Below are 17,021 nucleotides of genomic sequence, written 5' to 3'. Positions count from 1 at the left end.
AAATTCCCCCCTTATTGTTTAGTTTGAATAATTTTAGAGGCCCGAGAAGGAAAACCAAAATGTTGCCAGATAAACAAATATAATTTTGTGCAACAGAATTTTTTTCTTATTTCTCCTTTGTGAAATTATTTCATGTCAAGTAGAGAAACCACTAATTAAGGGCTTAACATATCAGATAATTTATTGCAGGACTGAATATAAAAATTTTTTTTTTGAAAAATCATTCAACAATATTGATGGCAATATGGAACCCTAGGTGGCGCTCTAATTCATATCCAAAAAGAGGGGAAGACATGTAGTTTAGAAAAGCAGCACATCGTGAATCACCACCGCAAATGTAATTTATAATATTAGGCATCCCTCAATCATGCTCTAAATCAGCAATTTTTTTTTTTTTTTGTAACTAAATTATCACAACAGATGGTAGTTTAATGTATTAATTGAGTTTAAAAAAAAATATGATCAAATAATATAACACTGACAAGTAAGTAACAACCTGTCGTTGACGACAAAAGCGAACTGTAACAGCCTATTTCTGCGTTAAGCTTGTCCTCGTGCCTGCTCAAAGCCCACTTGGTACCAGTGGGCTGCGCGCGCGCGCGCACAGTCGCATACGGATCTATCTCGTCAATTGTCTGTAACCTTCCGACTCAGGTACTGTGAAAACTTTTAGCTTTCGTGACGGACAATGATCAGCTTTTTTCTCGTCCGTTTGTCCCGCACGCGTTTTCCAGCCAGCGGGGAGGAAAGCAGTCGCTGACGGCTCAAAAGAGCTGAAATGTTTGTGGACAGGGAGACTTGTTGCATGTGGTGACAGCGGTGAAATACTCACGGTAAGGTAGGCACCTCCGAAGAAGCCACTCGTTCTGCATTTTTTTTGTGTGTGTGTGTGTGTGTGTCTGTTTTCTGTGTTTCGTCACAGTTTGCTCGGTATATTTGTTTTGACTTCTGGGGCGAAGTGACAGCGTGTTATTGAGCCGTTCCCAATATGGGCGGGGACGGCAACAGCACTCCGTATTATATAGTTCCAATAGGCTGTTAGCTGCGGAAGGATATGTGCGCACTGATCAATTAAAGCTCGATCAACTTTTCACTCACTTAATTTGTAATTGAATTTATGTTAGTTTTATGTTTCATACAGGCTATTTTAATGGTCAATTAATTTGTAAAGTTTTCTTTTTAAATTATTATTTTTTTTTACTTTAACGTGCTTATCCTCTTCATTTAGGTGTTTTATTTTGTTGCATTCTGTGTGTTACTTTGCAATGATTGACTTTATCTGGAGCACTGTTTTTAAAAACTGCATATTTCAATGGCCTCCGTTTAGCATACATACTGCATGCCCACCCTCCCATTGTGCAGTACTGTATTTTATTACTCGTGTTGACTCACCTCAGTAGTAGCCTATATTGTATAAATAATGTGTTTTCACCCCCAGAAAGAAGGTGCCACAGGTATGTTGCACAAGGCGCATTTGTCAAAATATCATTTACCTTAAGTTAACAGCAGTTGTATCTAGGTTTTGCTCTCATTCATTCTGCCCCAGACTGCAGTCATTTTTCTGTTTAATTATTTCCTTTTTCACTGTGCACCACTTTTGACAGTGATGGATAGCAGGTTAAAAATGGACATTTCCTCCTCAGTTAGTGGATGTTGTGTTGACTCAAACATGCATGGGGTTCTTCCCTCAGACCAACAGACCTTGGAAAGATTGTGTTCCCCTCTGCTTTTTCCATTCCAACGTGATACAGTTTGTCTTCATTTTCTTCTGACTTGGAGTTATTTTCATGATGTATAGCTGAAGCACATCGTCAAGACAGAAGTGTAGGTTATGTCAAAGTTATGCCATCGTGATTACAGTCTTCGCAGAGGCAGGCCCTCTGCTGTTCCCGCAGCACTGAATAAGCCTCTCAGCTGGATCAAGTGTGTAAAGATGGTGGTTCCCTGATTCAGTGTTTTTATAAAGCTGTCAAATATCAGTCGTGCTTCAGTGTCTAATGTCAAGTCAAGAAGCTGCCATATTTATACACCTGGTTAAATGTTATGATGAGGTTACTGCTGAGTATTGGCTCACTTCTGACCAGAGGTCATGCCAGAAGTACATGGGTCCGTGGTTACACTGCAATTACAATGAGAAAAGTGGAACAGGGCGCACAGATCATGTCGGTTTGGTCTGTCTCCATCGTTCTTTTTAAGAAGAAGAAGAAGAAGAAGGAGAATCTTTTTTTTTTTGCCAGTATGTTACACACACACAGGAATTTATTTAACCCATTGCTGCACAGTGAAACAGTCAGAGCAGTGAGCGCGCGCGCGCACACACACACACACACACACACACACACACACACACACACACACACACACACACACACACACACACACACACACACACACACACACACACACACAGAGCAGTGAGCAGCCGTAGCTGCGGCACCTAGGGAGCAGTTGAGGTGCCTGGCTCAAAGGCACTTTGGCCGTGGATGTTAATATTACTCAACGCAAGCCGTTACTCCGCCTTGTTTTCTCCACGAGGTAAATCTAGCATGTCACACTTCTCATCAGACTTGTCAAAGGCGAGGAGTTTGGAGTGTTTGTTGAGCCCAAGTTCAATGCATGAGTGAGTCTCTCCCTCTCTTTGTGTGCCTGCACACTATAAAATGTCTGGAAATAGTGAAAAATGCCCATCAAAATTCATTAAGGCTTTTAAAATGATTGTTTTAAGCAACAAAAAGTCAAACACTTAAACACATTCAATTAACAATCACACAAGACAAGGAAAAAGCAGCAACTCTTCACATTTGAAAGGAGCAGACGTGCTTTTGCTTTAAAATTACTTGAAACCATCAACTGATTATCAAAATAGTTGCAAATCATGTCCTGTTACATCCCTACTGTAATACTCCTCTCTTATTACGATTAAATCATCATTTGATCAGACCGTTGATCCCTTCCGTGCATTGCCTCACATAAAATCTCTATTTTATGAAAGTTCAGGAAGACGGTCACAATCCAAAATATTATAAATGACATATTTTTTTGTGACTTATGGTCGTTACATTTTCTAGCATTTTATCTTTCATTGGGTGATCTCACGTCCTCCGAATGCCGTATTTTATGGACATATTTACTGACATTGTGAAATATTTTGTTTCGCTTGGGCCCATTCATGAGTGACTGACCTGCGATGGAGCAGCTGTAACCCGAAGATCCGAGTTCAGGATTCAGTCCGTTTTTAAAAGTGTGGTTGCACAGCAGCAATACTGCAATGTATCATGTCTGCAGCAATGAATAGAACAATTTTCATTCACACATGTACCGGATTCCCTACTGTACTGTACATGTGCTTCACGTTTTCTTCAAGACTTGACTTCAGAGGAAAGTTCTCCAGTCTGTTCTCTTTACTTTTGAAGTTACATGCTCCTCCAATTACTGGGGCCATGCAGTCTCCCCTATGGTGTCCTTGGACAGCTCTCTGAGTGCCTGAAAATGTTGCGGACCATTAATTCTGGATTGTCTTCATCTGTTTGCATAATTTTCCCTCCGTAACCATTTCCTCCCCCATCTTCACAGCTTGTGTTCTCAGGTTTATATTTTTTTCTCTTTTTTGCAAATGCTTGAATCTTCAGGAGATTTCAGTTTTATATCATTTTTTTCAATACCACTGACAGTTGTTAAACTTTTACATCAGCCTGTTTTATGGTATACAGCCTGTCCGCTGCACAGTGTACACAGACTGTTTTACAGCCTGTGTGCTGATGTTGCCTATTGAAACTCTTCACCTGCCAACAGATAGGTTTACAGGTGTATTCGGCGATATTTTTTCGTCTTTTATTAGAAATATATAAACTCATAAACACAGCAGAGCAGTCTGTAAACAGAAAACACTATTGTGGAGAAAAAAAAAGTAGGTGTTTTCTTTAACCTTATATATTTTCCAGTTTTTTTCAGTTAGAGTAATTTGCTGTCAGGCAGGAGGTTGTTTTTGCAACTCAGGCAGACTCCAGAAATTAATTTATCCAAATAACCAAGTCCTCCTGGGCCATGGAGGTTGGGACACTGAAATGGCCCTGGTAGGCAAAGCCGTCTTTTGAAGTCTGGAATGTTTTGGCTGACTTAGAGCAGGCGACTGGAGTGGAGGGATCATTTTCACTGACCCTTGGGATTTTTAACCATTTTCATATACGGAGAACAAAACAAAGTGAGGAAAAATGCCTGAGCTGATTTGCATCGACTCTGCTATCAAAAAGCAAGAGAAAAAAAAAAGAACTCAGACGGATTTCCTTTATTTTTTTGCTGATTTGTGGAATATATAGGTGATTGAATATAATAATGAAGTGCTTCCAAAGTTTGACATTGGGAGCTTTTTTAAAGACGAGGACATAAAGTGTTACCTGTTGTCGTGTCTCCATTCATGCAAAAAAAAAAAAATTCTCTACAAATTGTCGTTATTAAATCATTCTTTGGTTTATTTAAGAAAATAATCATGGTGTAAAATAAAAATCCCTCACATTAATGTACTCTGGGGGCTGTTAATTAGGTGATTTGGACTGCGGGCAAAACAAACACAGGACCCATCCTAATAATCCAAACACTTTAATTGTAGACTTTCATTGTGTTATTGCTCTCATTAGAAGCATGCACTGTTGGTCATTTGTTACAGCTACAAAAATCACCACTGTATTTACATTAATAAATTGAATTTCTATTTATATCTAGGATCCTCTTAAAGACTTTAATTACAAGAACTAAATGGCGTGCTTTTATTAAACAAGCCCAAGGAAAGGGAAGTGCAGGAAACCAGGCGGTCTTGAGTAACGGGGCACTTGAGTTTCCAGCGTAATAAATAATTCACAGGTCCTGTGTGATGAGCTGCTGAGGACAGAAATCCCTAATGACAGCTTTTTATAACCTATGACTCAGCTGCCCATTATGCTTCTGACATCCCTACACAGACCACATCCCCTCTGCATGCTCAGTGCTCACTCTTCTCTCACCCTCCACTGCTTCGCCTGCTGCATTGACGAAAAGGAGTTCGATTACAAAGTGCCACATACAGTCACTTAATGAAAGAAACTGCAATGGAAAATAGGTTCAAAAAAATAAATGTTCAAAACAAAAACAAAAATATTACAGATTTCATTTCTTCTTTTTATACAGCACATCGCCGTTGTGAAATTGCTCACATTTAATCTTGTAAAAGTTGTTTTTATTTTAATTTGAATGTTTCTTTTTTCTTTTCTCTTTTTATCTCACTTTGTAAATTCTTCAAACTTCACGTAATAACAGAGTCAACTTACAAATGGCCCAAAAATATCTGCAGGCATGTTACACTGATCTATTTGACTTTTTTGCCTTTAACAGAATTCATTCATCAGTGTCCCTCTGTTTATATTTTGAAGTACTTTGTCAACTTAGATGTACTTAAAATGTGAAGACTGGAATGAATTTTGGTTTGGAAGCATGTGAAAGTTTCTCTCTCCAAACGTGTGTGCGCGCCCAATCGTAAGTTTATTTGTGGTTATTAATTTCTCTCTCGTCATTTCCTGCTTCAGGTGCTCACAGGAGGGACCGAGCTAACCCCAACGCCTGCTGCTGGCTGCTTTGTATGTGTGAGGTAAGAGCCTGAATAATTGAGTTTCTCCAGTCTGCTTTAGGCCTAAGTGTTACTGTGTTTGATTGGCATAATGGCACCATACCCCCCCAGGTAAGGTCATTCAGAGCAACATCTGGATCTATTGTGCATTATGTAACTCCCAGTATGAAAGGCAAGGCCTCATATGGTTTTGGTTGATATCATTATTGTTATCATTTCCCAACCCCACTAAGAATAGGTGGTTAATTTTAGATGCAAAAAAAGCTCCAATTACTCCGGGCTGCTTGTGGTTGTCCCCAGAGTTAGTGCTTGGAAATAAATCTGGTGGCCCTGATTAAGTACCTGACAATAGAGTTAGCACAGCACTAGTAGTTTATAGTAACATGGCGGACATGGGCAATTAGGCCCACCAAGTAATTTACAGTGCTGCTTGCAGGTGGTGACCTGGTATGAGCTGGGGACCACCTCGGTAACAAATTAGACTGTATGGGCGAGGAGAGTAGCTGCTCTGTAGGACTTCCAAATAAAGCAAGGCAATCAAAGATTATAAAAAGCTTGACACGTATTTCAGATTTGTTATGATTTTGTTTTTGTGAAAGGAATAACATACGGCACAGGGTTTTTTGTCCGCAATTTTCCGGCGAATGAATGATCACTTTTATACGTTGTTGATCTTTTTACGTCAGCGCGGCCTGTTCTGCTCGCCCTGCTACCTATTAATTATGAAATACTGTAGGTCTTGCCCATTTGGTTTTATAGCTTCTTCCTGCTGAACTCGGTGTGAAAGGCTGCTGTTCTTAAATAGGTGTATAAAAGTAAGAGCGCAGAAAGTTCCCCAAGCACCAACTCTCTGCAGAATTATGTCATCAGAGTCAAAAAGGCACGGCCGGGAAAAAAAAAGAAAAAAAAAAAAAAGGCTTGTTTCGCACATAATAGACACCTTAACACATGGAGCAGATGGAACGGGGTTTGTTGCTACTTCTCTTTAGTGTTCCGGGATGGACAGTGGCTGCCTTGATAAGAAAAGCATACAGTTGGTGCTTTGTAACCCTTGAATGGATCAAATTTAACATCGCACAAAGAATAGATTTCTCTCTTATCCTAAAATGTTCCAACTGATAACTGGAGGATCCAAACGGTCCACAGTGTTCTCTCTTCATTTGGTAAGTTTTCGGGAAATTATGAGAAAATGTACAAGACCTTTATCGTTGCGCTGTACTCTGTAACAGTGATGAAAAACAGTGCCCTCTTCTGCGGCCCGCCTGTCTCCGTCTCCGTCTCCGTCTGTCGCCCACAGCCTGAAACATGACTTCAGGTTTTGCTGTAGTTTACAGTGTTGAGACTGACGGTCCGTGTGCTGCTCTGTCTGTGGGTCATCAACCTTTTGTACAGGTCAACTACTGGGCTGTAGAGTGGCAGGACCCCTGGAATAACTCTGACTGCCTTGATCCCCACTGTCAGCACATTGGCCTTAGTGTGGGGGTGATTTCATCAAGGCCACCACAGTACGCTGGTTTCACCGCTCCCCGTGATGGGCCACTGCTGGGCCGGTTTCCTCAGCAAGCCCGTTTCATTTACCGGGAACGTGTCCCGTGCTGCTTGATGCAGTTTCTTCTTGCCGCCCCGGACGGGTGTTCGATTCTGTCTCGCAGTCGTGTTTAAGTCAGACGCAGAATTTCTTTCAGGATGATGAAAAATGTAGATCTTTCTCATCTCAAATTAGTCACAAAGCATTTATTGCCAGTTGGAGAGAGCGCGGTTCTGCATGGCTCTGGAGGATGGTCCATCTATTTTCATTCGTGACAAACACCCTGCAAATAGTCAGAGCGGCTAATTGGCATAAACTCCAATGATGTGAGCAGAACCACACCGCTAACAGCTGTGTGTGGTCCACGAATGCTTGCACAGCTATTTTAGAACCCTGGTCCAAGAGAAATATACACTGTGTTTATGCTGCACCTGCAATGCCACTTGGCCTTGAAGACGGACAGCGTTAGCAGCAGAACATTTAGCTCTTTCTCCTTACGGAGAAAAGATTCGTTTTGTTGAGGTCAGCTATTATTTCTGTGAAGTTCTTTCAAGATTAAGGCATGAGCCTGTATTAATATAAGAAGCCTGTCTTTCCTGAGAGGATTTCACTCTCTATTTTTTGATAGATCATGTAAGTGAACATCTGATTCCGGATTTTTTTTTTTTTAAATAAATTTGCTTTGTATAAGACAGAAAATTGTTGAATAAGCCTCTTATTATCATTATTATTATTGCTATTTCCATAGAAACAAGTGTGTACCTCCTGCTGGACTACTGAACAATATTTAGCATTTCTGCTGCTGATGTTTAATCTCTCATTAGCCTTTAGGTGACATGAAACAGCATCCGCCTCGTTCTTGCGTTTGCCAATCAGGGGCAGGTTGAGTGACGGCCACAGAACAGCACATCTCTTATGTAAACCTTTGCTCCACCGCCACGAAATTAGAGTGCCTGTTGCTACACACTGCCGCCTCCTGCTTCTGCACAAATGAGAAAGTAAGCGCTCTGGTTCAGAAGTTCACATTTTGGATGCATGCCGGAACTACTTAAAGCCAGTGACGTTTTTCAGGGAACAGGTGGTCAGAGTGACATAATCCTGGCTCACTGTTATGATCCTCAGAAATTAGGCCCTGTTACTCTGCCAGAAGGGTTATTACTCTGTCAATATGTGTAAGTGCCAGTGTATCTGACTTGTTATTGATGTAAATAGATCAAAAATGGAAAGACCAAATTAAGATATTTCCACAAACACTTCCTTATAGCTGCTTAAGCATGTTAAATATGTCCACAAACAAACCAATTACACATGTTTACACCCATCTTTGACATGACTCAAAGCTTGGCTGAGAAAGCTATTTATTCTCATCCACTGTTAACTACTGGCATATATGTGTTAGAGAGGAATGCCATTCAGAATGCAGAAAATATATTTAGTTCTCGCCAACAGACAGCAAAAGGCACCAGTGGGTCTAGCCCCTGTGTGAGAACAGTTATTTCTGTCGCAGTATGGACTTTCAATTACTGTAATCTGCTGCTTCACTCCTTCAAGAACATCAGAGCTGATTAACTACTTAGATGCATCAAATATGACACCTACAGTGCATATCATAAATCGACATCGCTTTATTTTCACTTTCTAGATATTTTTGTCAAACAAGGGTGTTAGTTTGGGTTATACTATGGGTGTTAAAAAATTAAGAATTTTCTCCTGCCTAATTTTCCGCCTTGTGCCCTTCAGCTACAATATCAGTTGTTGATACTTTTCACTGTGGAGGTTTGGAGGATATAGGATATGCTTGCTTTTGGTTTGATGTGAAATTAGTGCATTAAAGAGTCAATAACTGTTTGACAGATCTAGGTTATTATTTTTGAGTTTCTGTTAGTCCATTAGGAAGTAGGTGCTTATGGACAGTGGGAATACCCCACAGCTGCAGTCTGGCTGGTGCTCCATGTGTGACCCTCAAAAAAATACTCAAACTTAACACAGACCTGGTCTCACTTGCAGCTTTACAGATATGTGTCCAACAAACACACTAGGTGCATAATAAAGTGACAGACTCTCTGTTTATAGTCAACATTAGATTAATATAAAACATCTTTGACAGATCCTTCGTGATTACAACACAGTTGTGATGCATGGTGTGGACAACGCATATCTTATTAAACTACTCAATTAGTATTTTTGACATTTAGTGTCACATGTAACTTCCTGGTACCACTAATGATTCTGCCTGGTTTTATTTCAGGAAACCCTGTGAGGTCTGTGCTTATATTTGGAAAGTTTTTTTTTTTTTTTTTTTTTTTTATCTAAAACTGGGGCAAATCTATCAACAAAGCCTGTGATTCAACAGGGATGAACTGAGAACAATGCCCAGATAAGTGAATTACCTACATGGTAGGAACACACAAGGCTTATGTCCTGAAGCTAGGCAACTGGCAGAACCTCTGTTTGTATTAGGAAACAGTTGAGCAGCTCTTGCAAACACCACTTATCTTGTTTAATTGCTGCATAGTTGCTGAGAAGTTGTCATACATGTCTGTTTTTCTTGCCCTGTACAAACAGCAAAGGGCAGTGTGAATGGTTACTGAGTAGTTAAGTGGCAGCTTCTCTGGAAGGGCAAATACTTAGTGGCAGGAACTGTGTAAACATTTCAGATCATTTGGTTAACAAAGTTGTATTGGAGCAATCGGAATGACAGAACAGTGTTTCCTTTAGGATTTTGTTTTTCAGCTGTGGTGCTGTCGTGCATGCAGCACCGGATGTTGTAGCTACTCGAAGATGGTTGGTAATGTGAGTCGGAGGGATGGACTTCTTTCAAATAGATCTAATTTATTCAGACCGGTCACAAAAACAACGACAAAACACACAACACTCCTCCCTCCTCCATTTTCTTAGAGAGTCAAAAAAAAAAGAAGAAACAAAGCCAAAGACAGACCAACCAGTGCTGTCTGTGGCCAATCAGGGAGGGTCTCTGGAATTAGAGCCACTTTGACCCAGGTGGAATCAATCTCTTCTCATTTAGAGCTACATGGTACTCCGTTGTTCTGAAACAGAAATATTCATCAAGAGGCATAATCAAAAGACTGTTGGTGACATTTCTAAACAATTCAACATTCCCTTTTTTGGAACTGATTTACATTATAGCAGAAAAAAGAAGAAAAAAAAAAAAAAGAAGAAAAACCTGCACAAAGATACTTAAACTGGAAAGTGTATTCCTTCTTAAAGGATCAGGCAGGTCAGGGAGATAAAGTCCTCCTACAGAACACCTGTGTGAGCAGAAAGTACCAGTGATCAAGCATTTCCAAAACATAATTCTTGGCTCATATAAATGTTGATCAAATGAGCAAGAGGAATGTGGACCTCCCTCTTAGCATGCATACCAGCACTGACTCAAGACAGTGTAGACTCCATTATGCTGAACCTGTATTTACGTGTCAGTGGAGGAATAGCCTAAAACAATATAAATAGAAATGAATAATATAAACATATTTGACTGGACATAACATCCGTTATCACCACCTACCGCACTTTACTGACCTCAGCTCCTCCATGGTCACCATCACTGATCCATCAGAGCACTCGACACTTATCCAAAACATCAAGAGGCATAATGCTGTAATTTACCACGTTAAGTGTACAGGGCGGTTGCACTGACAGGGGAAACATTTTGATTTGTTTACACATTGTTTGTTCATTGTTCGTGCGGGCAAAATAAAAGATTTGCACTCGCACAGTTTTTGAGAAATGAAAGGACATTTTTAAACTCATTACCCCGTTCATGTCCAAATGACTCCAAAGTGGCGACTCATTGATTTGCTCATTCGTGCGAACAAAAGGAAAAATTGTGACTCTATTAATTCCTACTTTATGAACATTACACATGTCAGATTGGTAAATTGTGATAACTTGAAAAATAATGACGTACAAATGTGCACAAATGACGTAGAAACAAATGAGAGCACTTTGGAATCCTTTGGATGTTAATGAGGAACTACTTTCATGCTGCAAGTCACACAACTGACCTGTGCTGCACTGACACTTCATCAGCTGTCAATTTGTATCAGTTTTATGAGAACATAATTTATTTTGCTGACTGATATCCCATTAAACTAAGATTAACTGATTTGTCATTAAGCATGTTATGATTAGATTATGCATTAGGTTCATTATGATTAAGGAAATAATCTTTCAAACCATCAAATGCAAATTATTTCACAGAAAAAAAGTTAAAAGCTTAAAATAAAACTGAACTTAATGGTTAAAGTGACCGTCATAATGTATCAGACTTTCATTCATTTAATTAACTGTATTGAATAACACTGTATTGGTGTCTGTGGCTCTGCATTAATGAAGTGATTCACTGAAGATATTAGTGAGCATGCTGTTTGTGGATTTCAAATTAAATACAAATATGGATCATAGCAATGATATTTTACAAATACACCGTATTTGTTTCTCATACCAGCAGCAGCTATCTCTGCCCTTAGCGTTGGAACAAAATCCATTAGGCTTGACTGGAATAATGAAAAATAAATTCGGTAGTCTTGCCTCTGATTTGCTGCCTTTTGAGTGAACAATAGCTTCTCTCAGCGCTCAAACTTTTTAAATGTCCAGGAGGAGTTCTTGTTTGAGTCCCAAACCTACCGAGATCTCTAATGAAGGCTTTACCTTCCAGGCAGGCATATTTCTCCAAATGACAGTAATTTACATATGATGTATTTAGAGAAGAAGAGGGCAGGCTAATTCTATTTGGAGATTTTCCTTTGTTTTAGGAGTCATTAGCAGCTAGCTCAAATCTAATTTTTACAATTTCATCAGGCCATCTTGGAAAGCCTCTGTGAGCTCATCAGAGAGGAGCATTTATTGCTAAGTGTTCTCTATTGCATTAGCACGCAATAAAGCGGCCAGGGACTGCTACAGACGTTTATGTGGAATCCAGTTAACACTCTGCCAATTCGTTTTTTATTGGGACACAATCAATTTTTATTCATTTTAAAGCCAGAATGCTTTCTTTCATTGTGTGCCTACCCCAGCTTATTATGCCCTAAACTAATTACTCAGTTGTTTTCACAAAATGCTAATGTTTATGTTAAAGATTTCCTCTTTGAAATGCAGGCCTCATGTGCATATATACACACTTCCCCCTATGCTTTAAGCATCAAAATTGCATTCATTTGATTTGTATGAATCTGGCAATGATGACGGGCTCTGAGTAATAACACTGGTTTTGAAGAATTTGAATATTAGTCAATAATAATAAATCATTTTACCTCCGTTTTGAAATTTGAATTTTACCCTCATTGCATGCTGTGGAAAGAGAATGAAAAAGTCCAATTAAGTGGCGAAGTAATTCTTTGGAAAGTCGAGCCTCGTGTGTTTTACTCAAGGTTATTGTAAAAAAGTGGCCAAACCAAAGTGTACACATGAAAATACGCATGCAAGTGCATCTACGTTTTATATATTTTATCATACTCAGAGTGTAAAGTCACCATTTGTTGTGCTGCTTGTCTGAATATAGCTGGAAACTCTAAGCACGTGTGCTGGTGAAGCAGCTCAAGTCGTCTCGGTGTGAGCTAGATGAGTGCATCCTCACTGCGAGGTAATAATTAGAGTGCTTAAGTGCTCCTGGAGACAAGACAAACCTAGAGGAAGAGGGCATCTCTTCCTCTTCAGCCCCTCCTCTCGTTCACCAAGAAAGTCTTTAATGGCTCCCATTTGACTCTGATATCCTTTATTGTTTGGTATCAGATGTACACCTTGTACCCTTCACCGTTTGCACTGAAGCACATTGGACCTGGACTGTAATGTAGGCAACAGACATCAGACGTCTTCCTCTTTTCCCTTCATCCTCCAACCTCCAGCCCTCCACTGCCTTCCCATCAGTGAAATGCACAGGCATCCTCTGTTTGGTATCGCATTTCAACATGCACAAACAAAGAATATTCATAGCTGCATCCTCCAGTGACAGCAAGTGACATTGCTTGGCATACAATGAATGTGTATGGGCTTGCAAGCGTGCGTGATTTCCACACGTGTGCGCAGATGTTTTTCTTTTCCAGTTTTGGGATTTGCGCTGCAGTCGGCTCTGGAATGCTTTCAGCGCATTGATGGGATGACAAGTTATCATTGATCTGTCCTTACTCAGTGGGATCCATTAAATAATGTATGGGCTCCTGTGCATTACCAGTGCACTCTCCTGTCCTCGACCCATTAAGAGGAGCAGGGCATGAGGCCCTAGTGGCTCGGGGCCCTCAGAGGTCCTTGGGCTTTCATTTAATTAAATTATCTTATAATGAAAACTCCCATAATGAGATTAATTTTTAATTATTTATCAGCGACCGATTTGAGGGAGAGTCTGCATTAATAATGCATGAAAAGGCTAAACATTTTTCAATTCATCACCTTTTCCTTTTGTTGAAGGTGCAATTTATTAAGTGCTCTGCAGCTGCTGGAGGGACTTGTGGTGGAGATGTGGACGGCCGGGCTCAGAGGTCAGTCAGAGGGGCTGTGAAGTCCTTGACTGTCATTTGATAATGTATTTTATATTGCTAAATTAATATCCCCATAATTCTTGTGTGGTATTATGCGTTCCCTTTGTGTGCTTGTATTCATGTTTTTTTATCCACACTGTGAAAAACAAATTGTCATCATTTTTGTTTCCTCAGATATACAATAATGTTCTCTTCAGTTTCTTAAAGTTTGATGGATTTTATATTAATACCTAAGGCAGAGAAGTAATCAACATTATGCCAGCAATTCTCTGTTGATGTTTGTATACCGCCATCAGATTGTCATGTTGATTCCCCTTGTGTGAGCACATTAGAAGACTTTGGTGTCTGGCCAACAGAATAGGGGAAGATTGTCGACTGTCACACTGTGTGAAACTGTAATTAGCTGGCTTGGTAATGCGCTTATTCGAGTTCCCGGGCAGCAGAGGTGGCAGCGCTGTTGAGATCTGTAAGATGATACACTGTTGAAAACAATTGCCTTTTGTGATTTAAATGAGCACATTTCACTTCATAAGTTTTGTATCAACTGACAGAAACGTGTAGCGGCAGACAGCGCGGCAGAAGTGACTCAGGGCAGGAGACAAGAAATGTCATTGGGATGGTGAGCTGGGTGCATTTATCGGGCCTTCATCAATAGTCGATTAATAATTCAGGCAGAGTCTGGGGCTTCTTTAGGGCAGGGTTTCAGCTAGCTTGTAATTTTGTAAATTGCATAGTCATCATGCAATGGATGGGTCGGGCTTCTGTGAGAGTCACAGCTGTGAATCTAGGTTGGCCTGTGGGATTAGTAACAGGTACAGTTCAACCCTGATGTGGTAGTTTTATAGACAGATATTCACAACAAATGCAGTGGGGGGAAAAGAGCAAACAAAGAAGGCTGTGTTGTATCGAAACATTTCAATTCCCCCAAAAAAACTAAATATTAAAGCCTTTGATGCACACATGTAATCTAAAGCAGTAACATAGGAAGGTGTGAACATACGTGGCTGTTTTATAGTAGGAAGGTAACAGTTTCAAGCTCGGTACTCTGGGCCCAACTGTATCCAGTGCAGATCTATTGCTTTCGATTAAAGCTTGGCTACAGGATGAACAATATTACACAAGTCAAAATGAAAATCAATATTCAGAAAGTGGCTTTTTGTTGAACCACCAGTCCCATCCTTTGACACGTTTCCACCAGATCCCCTCCCCTGGCTTACTGAAAACAAACAGGTATTTCTTCCCATTGTGAGTTGTTCAAGGTGCCTTGGCCCAGGTGCAGCATTAGCAGATACAGTCCTTGGACCCATGAATGAGCAACCCTTCAATTATCCCAGGTCAGCTCTCTAATAACTCCCCATTCAACAAAATGGGCCCTCTAATTGCCCTGACCAGTATTACCTGTTGTTTCCTAGGCAACTGGAAGTTTTCGTGACCTATAAAAAGTTGCTACTCCTGTAACTGATCCGAGGCTGTGCGGTGGTTTGTTTCCATGGTAGACTGCTGAGCTATTTATAGGTCTATCTAGCCGGTGGTAGTAGGCACAGAAAGCATTACGAGCAAATTCATTCATTTATATAGACGGGACCAAGTTACTGCTGGTTTTGATCGATTGAAAGTCAACGAGAGAGGTGAGTGGAGGTCTTGAGAACAAAGAAACACCTGGGGCTTTGGCAACTGAGTCACTAAGTCAAGAGGAAGAAAGCTTCACACTGTCTTCCCTGTCTTCCCACTGTCTGCTTTTCCCCTCTGAACGCAGAAGCGGAACCTTGTAACAAACGCTGTGTTTATTTTGGAGTCAGAGGCAATGCCCCGGATGACCGGAATTTCTTTGTTGTGGTTTCGTTTGCGGTTTTAGCAAAGACATGCAGACCTGCTGGTATCGATGAATCATGTGTTCATCACCACGGGTCCCCGGCAGTTCATCACCTCTCCCTGTGCTGCGCGGGGCTATCAAAAGGTTAATCAGGGAACCCTCCATATTAAAGTGATAATTTATCTCCGAATCACAGGGTTGAAAAAGTGTATGAATTATCAAAGGTGTCAAGTACAGAGTTCAAGAAGAGATCTCCCTGAAGGCAATTGGCAGCAGTAGTGAGCTTGACTTCAGTTTCAAAATCGCTCTCTAACTTTTAGTAGGCTCACTGTCTTTATCCACAGCACACGGACTACTTTGTAATATCATTTATCCAATCATAGATGAGCACATTTCACATCTTTGTAGTTTAAAAAAAAAATGTTTTTATCAACTGACAGAAACATACAGTATATTCCACGGCTGTCAGAATTAAATACATGTTTCCGAAATTGTTTTTTAACATATTATAAAGCATGTAAGCAACCCATTACTTCTTTTCAGTAACCAAATATAGATACAGTGAGAGAGGTTTGAGTCCTCGAAGAAGAATTCAAGAGGCTACACGTTGGATAGAATGAGATGGACTTTAAAAGAGGTGAGATATCAATAGGAATTTATTTAGTTCATGGACTCGATACATTAACTCAACTAACAATCAACCATTCCCATCTTTAAAGCTTTTTAATGCACATGAATCTGACCTGTCAATACATCTTCAGCTTTCAGCTTGCCCACTCTTAACACCATTATTGTGGTCACTCGCCTGCTGTAGTTCGTTTGTTGCTTCCCCATGTAGATGCAGCTTGGACTGCACTTTACATTCTCCCTTATATATTTACAGGTCAAACTTGCCACTCTTAAAAACACGAGCAGAAAACATTTTCTTGCACTCAAAAATATTTTTTAAATGGACATAAACAGACTTCTAAGGATCCTTTTGAAAGACTTTTACCTTTCTTTGTTCAAAATCAGCTATGGCCTGCCACTATAAAAGTATAGTGTTACTAAAGCTGAAGGTTATATTGAAAACAGAGGAATACCGTATACTAATATGAGCGTTGCTGATAAAGAAACCTCTACAATATGAGATTGTTTTTCCCTAAATCAGTTCCAGCTAAATGAGATTGAACTTATTTTCACACAAGCACAAAGGGAGAGTGTTCTGCAAGGCCTGCATTGCAAATTCCATTTCCTCATAGGGGAAGTCACCTTTTCGCGGGGCCACCGCTGCTCCGAGCACATCAGGACGAAACAAACATGGCATGTCGTTGAGTTCTGTTGCTGTCTTTCACAATGTTATGCGTGTAAGAAATGAACTGCATCAGGAAGCCTGAGATCTCAACTCTCGGTGGACTAGAATTACAACTAATGTTTACAGTGCCGGTGAATTATGCATTTGTTGTTTCCTCCTGCTTTATAACCATTAGCTCTGCTCTCATTTAAGATGACGCAGTCTTTGTTTTTGTTTTTTTCAACATGTAAAGTAACTTGGACAGCTCTTCCTGTCCACTGCATATGGATAGTGCAGCAGTAGTGCGCAAGAGAAAA

The 17,021-nt window shown here is 40.2% G+C and overlaps 1 protein-coding gene across 2 annotated transcripts in view; it reads left to right on the top strand.

Moving 5' to 3' along the window:
- Positions 1 to 702: 702 nt before the first annotated feature.
- The window catches only part of eya1 (EYA transcriptional coactivator and phosphatase 1), a 64,984-nt gene continuing 48,665 nt past the window's right edge, over positions 703 to 17,021 (top strand). Inside the window, exons 1-2 of one of the 2 annotated variants that reach the window (XM_069703691.1) lie at positions 703 to 833; positions 5,556 to 5,617. The gene's annotated coding sequence lies outside the window, so the exon portion shown is untranslated. Of the gene's footprint in view, positions 839 to 5,555; positions 5,618 to 17,021 lie in introns of both variants that reach the window. The other variant, XM_069703692.1, reaches the window with a different exon arrangement.

This window comes from Brachyistius frenatus, unplaced genomic scaffold (assembly GCF_029030835.1).
Source record: "Brachyistius frenatus isolate BFR_SWC_R1_liver_20210118 unplaced genomic scaffold, ASM2903083v1 Contig_47, whole genome shotgun sequence".
NCBI classification, from domain to species: domain Eukaryota; kingdom Metazoa; phylum Chordata; class Actinopteri; family Embiotocidae; genus Brachyistius; species Brachyistius frenatus.
Note: the sequence above shows the minus strand (reverse complement) of the source record. Positions and strands in the feature narration are given on the sequence as shown.